Raw genomic sequence first — 8,564 nt, 5'->3', positions numbered from 1 at the left:
CAGTTGCTTTAAATAGAACGATTCTTCCCACTATAAAAGGGTAAATACTATTAAGAGGGAAACAATTATGAAAGGTATTAGGATTACTCTAAAGTGAAGGGAGTATTTAAAATTAATTTACATTAATTTTGAACGTAAAATAATAATGAGACAATACTATAAAACAAGTATATATAACGATAATAAATGATGAGATTTTGTGACAAGTCATTGAATATCAATATTATCATTTTTGTGCAGTGATTCCCTTAGATTATACAAACTGCCAAATTTATAAATAAATAACGGCTGACAAAATTTCCCCTTTTAACTAGTGGGTGCATGACTGCCTGGTGGGTGGCCTGGTGCAGTGCAACGGTGATGCAAGACTACAAGAAAGAGAGGTGAGTGAGGCCGGGGGAAAGTGAAGGTGAAATTGATTGCATAATTGAGTGCAAGTAGTGGTGCGAATTGTGATTTTGTTTGAGCTTCTAAGTGAAGCAGTGGGCACATCGAATACTTTTTTAGTAAACCTTTATAAAGAAAAATGGTTGGCCATGTGTCTCACCATAATATTAAAAACATTAGCTACCGAACACATGGATCGTAAGCCATCTTAAAATAAATACACGACATGATTATAAAAAAAAATTCTTAGAATTTCAAGAATATAATGACATATTATGTAACGAAAAATAATATGATGAGACTTTTGTGACAGGTCATTGATGATTTTCATTTATGTGTAATCATTCCCGTAAATTGCACGAGTTGCCAATTTATTTTATAAGGTAACATCTTATTGAATTCCTCGCCGCAAGCAGTGGTAGCTGCTAGGTGGTGGCCGGTGGGTGGCTTGGTGTAGTACAATGGTGGTGCAAGACAACAAGAAAGAGGGGTGAGCATCATTGCAGAAGTGGTTGCATGATACAGATTGAGTGTTGCTAGTGGTGCGAATTGTGATTTTATCTAAATGGGCAGGGCGAAGAAACTTTCAGTCAACTTTATTAAAAAAGAATCATTGGTCACGTGTTCCACTATAATATTAATTATAGAAGTCACTTAATACACGGGTCATAAGTCAGTTTTGAAATTTCCTAATATATGACTATAATAACTCTAAATCATAAGCTAATATTCACACTATGATTTAGGAGAAACATCCTAAATTCTAAATCTATGAAAGAAAAAAAATCTCATGCAATTTGCATGGGTCCATGATCTAGTTAGTTTATAAATGCATGACAAAATTAGGCATTGATTGGTTTAATGTAATTAATATTATATTTAGCTTAATATTTCCTCTTTTAACTTCCTATATGCAGTTCTAAATGTTGTACTTCCTCTGTTTCGAATTACTCGCTACACTTTGAATATTCTACTATTCATCAATGAGGTTTGACCATGCATTATTTACTATTAGATAAAATCAAATGTTATAATGTAATATGTTGTTGGATTCGTCTCAATGTATATTGTCAGAAAAACAAATTTTTATATTTTATTCTAATACATAATTAAAGATATTAATAGTCAAAGTAGTACATCGACAAACGTGTAAGTCAAAGTGTAGCGAATAATTTGAAATGGAGGAAGTATAAATCTTTTTTTCTCATAATCTTAATTGTCGTCTACTCTTGTCTGCCCTTCTTAATATCTCCAGTGCACTACATTGATGACAGATATCCCTAATTACATATTAGTGAACTTAATAAATTTTGATATATAAAGCTATACATTAATATAAATTGTGGTCTTATGTAAAGAAATTATTCTATAGGTCTTTTTGTACAAACAAATTGTTATTAGGACTTTTTCAACAAATAACTATTTTAATAGGTTATGTCCAACAAAAAGTTCTTTTAAAAAATATTAAACTAGTAGGTACATTCCGAAAACAGCAAAAAAGAGTAAATAAACTAATAAGAGACAACCCAAAAAGAAAATTATATAAACTAATAAAATCATATTAAGTAATTCATAAAATTTTGATATGTATAATGGTGAAAATTTTATAGCCAAAGTGTTATAAGTTTGATCATATAAGTGAAATAAGACAACTATTTGAGGACAAAGGGAGCATATGTTTTGGATTGTGATTACAGAATTGATAAACAAGTTTTGAGCTGTCGTAAATTATTTACTTCCTTCGTTTCGTTTTAAATGCAACAAATGAATATTTTATATCTCACAAATAATACATATTTGTTACATTTAAAACGAAATGGAGGAAGTAATATCCAAACTTGGTACCTAATAGTATTAATTAGTACGTACAATTACATTGTAACTTCTCTAGAGTCTAGAGTCCAGGAATTCTAGTGTATTATTCTTCTTATGCATCTAATGCATGTCGATGTCGTGCGTATCAAACGTAATCTGTATTCTGTAGACTGTAGCAACAAAAGAAAAGAATCTAAACATCAGAAGTGAAGATTTGCAAATTCCATAACCATAATAGGCTCTGATTTTCTCCTCCTTAGCTTATTCTTAAGCATGGAAAAGGAAAGACTTGCGATCATGATGATAGTCCTCTGATAGTCTGATACGTTTACGCTGCATGAATTAGATGGGAGAAGAACAAAAGCGATCAGCTTTTTTAAATATCACAAAAAAAGGACATATCAAGTAGTATAAGGTACTTTCTTTTACCCAAACGAGAATACGTGCTTTTCGTAGTTTTTGTTATCAACCTAGAATAAGGTTAAAGAAATTGGAACAAGAGTGATTTGAGAAGATTATCTCATTCAATCCATTCAACCATGCGGCCAAGGCATACAATATATACAAACAGTATAACTTTGGTACTCCTATAAAGTAGGAAACTAAATAACTAACTACCCTAAATATGTGATACATATCTCACCTTACCTCCTAACAATATACATCATATCTCCTAAGAATAAGCAAGAAAATATTCCTATCTTAACATTCCCCCTCAAGCTGGAGAACGAGGTAAACCGAGTCCCAGCTTGAACTGCAAGTGATCAAAAGATTCTCCTCCTAGCGCCTTTGTAAATAAGTCTGCAATTTGCTCCTTGCTTCGCACATGAGAAGTGCTAATTGTTTTGGCCACGAGATGTTGACGAATGAAATGACAATCAACTTCTATATGTTTCGTCCGATCATGAAATACCGGATTTTTAGCAATATGAAGTGCCGCTTGATTGTCACAGTATAAAAACATGGGTTTAGTGTGAAAAATACCAAACGAGCCAAGGAAGGACTTGAGCCAGATGAGCTCACTAGTAACTGCCCCCATTGCTCTATACTCGGCCTCTGCGGTTGATTTCGCTACCGTGACTTGCTTTTTTGCACGCCATGATACAGGGGACTGACCCAAAGCAACAAAATAGCCACTTAATGAACGTCTCGTGAGCGGACAACTTGCATAATCCGAGTCACAATATCCCCTTAACTGAAAAACTCCATCTTTCTTGATCGTAACCCCTTTGCTCGGATTTCTTTTGATGTACCGAACCACCCTAAGTGCTGCATTCCAATGCTCTACCTTTGGTTCATTAACAAACTGAGATAAAATGTGTACTGCATAAACGAGGTCAGGTCTTGTTATTGTAAGGTACACCAATCTCCCAACAAGCCTTCGATACTTCATAACATCCTTCAAAACACTGCCCTTGGCTAATGCTAAATTATGACGTGGCTGAATTGGCGTGTAAACGGGTTTCGCACCTGCCATTCCACTGTCCTCTATAATATTCATTGCATACTTTCGCTGGTTAAGGAACAAACCACTTGCGCCATGAGCTACTTCAATTCCCAAGAAAAATTTCAACCGACCTAAGTCTTTAATGCCAAACTTTGTATCAAGAAATTGCTTGAAACGGAGACTAGCATCATCACTATTACTAACAACAATCATGTCGTCCACATACACAAGGACTCCGATAAAAATGCCGTCACGGTGAAGAGTAAATAATGAATAATCCGCCAAAGATTGAACAAATCCATACCTTCGCAGTGAATGAGTTAGTTTTGCAAACCAGTTTCGAGAAGCCTGCTTTAGCCCATAAATTGACTTAAGTAATTTGCAAACTTTGTTTTCTTTGTCTCGTTCAAATCCTTGCGGTATCCGCATGTAAACATCTTCATCTAAATCGCCGTGTAGGAAGGCATTGTTAACATCAAGTTGCTCTATTTTCCATCCCTTCATAACAGCAATAGCCAGCATACATCGAACACTCGTCATCTTTGCTACTGGTGCATAAGTCTCATGAAAATCAATGCCTTCCACTTGAGTGAATCCTTGAGCCACAAGTCTTGCTTTGTACCTCTCAACTTTACCATTAGCCAAATATTTTATCTTGTATACCCAGCGACACCCAATGGCTTTCTTTCCTTTCGGCAGCTCGACAATATCCCAAGTCTTGTTTTTCTCCAAGGCTTCGATTTCTTTGTGCATGGCGTCTTGCCACTGCTCACTTTTTGCTGCTTCTCGGTAGTTCATAGGCTCTTTCTCTGCATCAATTTTTGCTAGAAAAGCTTTGTGTGACGGTGAAAAATTATCAGTAACAACGTATTTAGATAAAGGATAGCGAGTACCTGACGATGAAGACGTTGATTTTGCTGGATGAGCATTCGACATTGGAGCAAGTACTTTCACTGATTTACAATAATAATCCTTTTTCCATACCGGTTCAAATTTTTCTCTTGCTCCTCTTCCCATACTTTCTTCTGCATTTCCATCCGGCTGTCTCTCTATCTCTCCGACCAACTCCGCTTCTTCCATCGTTGCCACTGTCCCGTCACTTGTACCCTCATTCATGTCTCTACTGTCAACTACGAGAGTTTCATCAGCAACCTTGGTTTCTTGTGGTCTTTCGTGATTCCCCCTGTCCTCTGGTGTGGAAGCATCAAATTGTTCATGCTCAAGAAAGTATTGGTCGGGAATTAATGGATTCCCGTCCTCCGCCTGAGTGTCCGTATCTTTGGCAAGATGCAAATACGGACTCACATTCTCATAAAAAACTACATCACGAGATACAAAAACCCGTCTTTCTTGCAAATCATACACTTTCCATCCTTTTTTACTATGTGGATACCCTATGAAAATGCATCGTTTCCCCCTTTCTCCAAACTTATCTTTCGGCCTCCCTTATTGTGAGCATAACACAAACATCCGAGAACTTTAACATTATCAACCAAGGTTTTTTACGATACAAAATTTCATATGGTGTCTTTCCCCCTAACAATGGTGTGGGTGTTCTATTTATTAAGTAGGCTGCTGTTAAGGCACATTCTCCCCAAAAAACCAAAGGTAATCCACTTTCAAAACGTAAAGCCCGAGCCTTCTCTAAAATATGACGGTGCTTTCGCTCTACTCTTCCGTTTTGTTGTGGGGAGTCGACATTACTAGTCTGAAATTTAATTCCATTTTCTGCATAATAACCCAGCATCGGACCAGATAATAATTCCGTTCCATTGTCACTTTGGATAGTCTTAACACATGTGTCAAATTGAGTTTTCACCATTTGACAAAAGATTTTTAAAAAATCACCTGCTTCACTTTTGTCTTTCATTAAATAAACCCAAACCCCTCTACTATGATCGTCAACAATGGTTAAGAAATAATGTGATTGTGTCAAACTTGCTACCCGATATTTCCCCCATATATCACAATGAATTAATCCAAACAGAACGTCACATCTCTTATTATTAAGTTTGAAAGGAGATCGAGTTAGTTTTGCTCGACAACAGGAATCACACAAACATCCATGTTCCAATGTAAACTACACCCAATTAAACTAGAAAATTGCGAAAAATACTCCTTGACGGATGCCCAATCTCCTATGCCATAACCGAGCATCCTTGGTCACCGTCACTTGCTGCACCATCTCCTCCTTCCTTAATTGATAGTAATATACTCCATGTCGATGCTCACCCCGTCCAATCGTCGTCTTCGTAGTCAGGTCCTGCATTTCACAATAATCCGAATAGAACGTTATTACACAATTATTTTCACGTATTAGTTGTTGAACAGAAATGAGATGACATGTAAGGTTTGGAACAAAAAAACTTTTCAAAATAAAATGCTCATTTAATTGAACTTGTCCATGTATACTAGCTTCAACTATTCTGCCATCAGGTAAACTGACTTTTGATACTTCCTCCTTCCATTGATTCATCAACAAATCTTGTCTCCCTGTCATATGGTGCGAAGCTCCGCTATCAATCATCCATTCAACATTAACGGTTAATTTCATACCTTTGAGTTTCTCATTACCGTCTGGACTCGCGCCAAGCAAAGTTTTCAATTTTTCAATTTCTTCATTTGTGAATGAGAAATGAGATGGTGCGCCTTCAGTTCCCTTTGAGGCTGCATTTGCACTTACTGCATTTGCTTGATAATTGCCTCTGCCTCTGCCGCGGCCACGACCACCTGCTCCACGGCCACCAGTTCCTCCGCGTCTACCACGACCCCTCTCTCTTGCTCGAACCTCTTCATACCCATGTTTCTCATAACAATTGACCTCGGTGTGGTAGTACTTTCCGCAGTGAGTGCACTGAGGTGGAACATACGCTGCATCTTCATCATTCTTGCCCTTACTTGCATATGTTCTCGTTGCCATGGCTGCTTCGACACGATCTTCCTTGACTTTCGTCATTGATGCATGACGTTCTTCTCTTAAAATCAATCCATACGCACGAGTGAGTGTGGCAATGGGATCTTCCATGAGTAAGTTAGTTCGAATATTTCCGTACGATTTCGAATCTAACCCCATTAAAAATTGATGAACCTTCTCCTCTTCTCTCTCCTTGGCAATCGAAGCAGCAGCTCCACAGGTACACTCCTTGATCTTACTGTAATTTCCGAGTTCGTCCCAAATGGTTTTCAATCTAGTATAATACTCAACCACCGAATCGGATTCTTGCTTACATTCAGTGAGTTCAACTTTTGGTGCGTTTCCCGCCGAATATCTGTCACGAAGTTCTTCCCAAATCTCTTGTACCGATGTTGAAAAAGTTATGCTTGGATGTAATTTAGGGTCAATCACATTACGAAGCCACGCCCTAATCATCGCATTACACTGCCTCCATGCCACAGTCTCAACAGTTTCGTCTCCGTTGATACAAAGAGGTTTCTGTACTTTCCCTTCAATGAAATCAATTTTATTTTTCGCATCCAATCCATTCTTGACAGCCTCAGCCCATAAATCATATTATTTCCATTGAAAATAATTTGTGTAACCATTAAGTTTGGATTATCCGAAGGATGCAAAAATAATGGTGAGGTTGTGGGAATGGTCTTTGGACCTCCCCCAGTTCCTTTTTGTTGTTCTTCTCCAGTCATACTTTGGTTGATGGAAAAAAAAAAAAAAAAAAAAAATAATAATAAATTTAGGATCGAAATGAAAATGCTCTGATACCATAAAGAAATTGGAACAAGAGTGATTTGAGAAGATTATCTCATTCAATCCATTCAACCATGCGGCCAAGGCATACAATATATACAAACAGTATAACTTTGGTACTCCTATAAAGTAGGAAACTAAATAACTAACTACCCTAAATATGTGATACATATCTCACCTTACCTCCTAACAATATACATCATATCTCCTAAGAATAAGCAAGAAAATATTCCTATCTTAACAAAGGTTTATATTAAAAGCACATCTACTATATTGCTTTATTATCAGTCCATATATATATTTTTTTTAAATTAGTGGGTCTGCTATTATACCTAGGAGTCCGTAAATTAAAAAGTATAGCGAGTAATATGAAACGGAGGAAGTATATATGTCTTTTAAAGTAATGGTATACTCATATACATTAAACTTCATATATCAAATTTTACAAATAAAGTGGGTCTGCTATTAATGTGCAATTAATTTTCATTTGGTGTATATACTCAGATACAAATTAAAAGGCTCATCAATGAAGTTTCAAAATACCAAGCCCCACTTTGTCCAACCCCTACTCCCTGGTTTCCTCTTTAATTTCGTGAGTTTCTCTCTTTTTCTTTTTTTAATATATATAAAATCCATCTAATCAGAAATAATTATAGTTGCATTGCATATGTTATTTTTAGAACTTCTTGAAAGTATTGTCAAGATACTATATATAGGTTCACGTCAAAAAATTTCTATACATATTTAATATATACAGTATGTATATATATATATATATATATATATATATAATATTATAATATATATATATATATATATATATATATATATATATATATATATATATATATATATATATATATATATATATATATATATATATATATTTCTGTTGCTTTTTTTTATTTATCCTAATTGCCTTTTTTTCTCCATTTATTAAAATGTTTTATTGATGTGATGAATACTTTAACATGCTGGGTAGGAGAAAAACAAAGGAGGATTATGGTGACCATATTATGAGCTTAAAAGAAATAGAGAGCAATATATAGTATAAAGACGACGAAAATAAAAAAATAGGGCAATTTTTGAGGAGTAACGAATAACGATATCCCTAATAAATGAGTAATGGGACTATGGGAGGAATGTAGGAATAGTATGACTGTTAGTCTGTTATCAAATGATAGAATATTTCCAACATCAAAAAGACCTATA

Source organism: Beta vulgaris, chromosome 3 (genome assembly GCF_026745355.1).
Source record: "Beta vulgaris subsp. vulgaris cultivar EL10 chromosome 3, EL10.2, whole genome shotgun sequence".
NCBI classification, from domain to species: domain Eukaryota; kingdom Viridiplantae; phylum Streptophyta; class Magnoliopsida; order Caryophyllales; family Amaranthaceae; genus Beta; species Beta vulgaris.
This window is presented reverse-complemented; position numbering follows the sequence as displayed.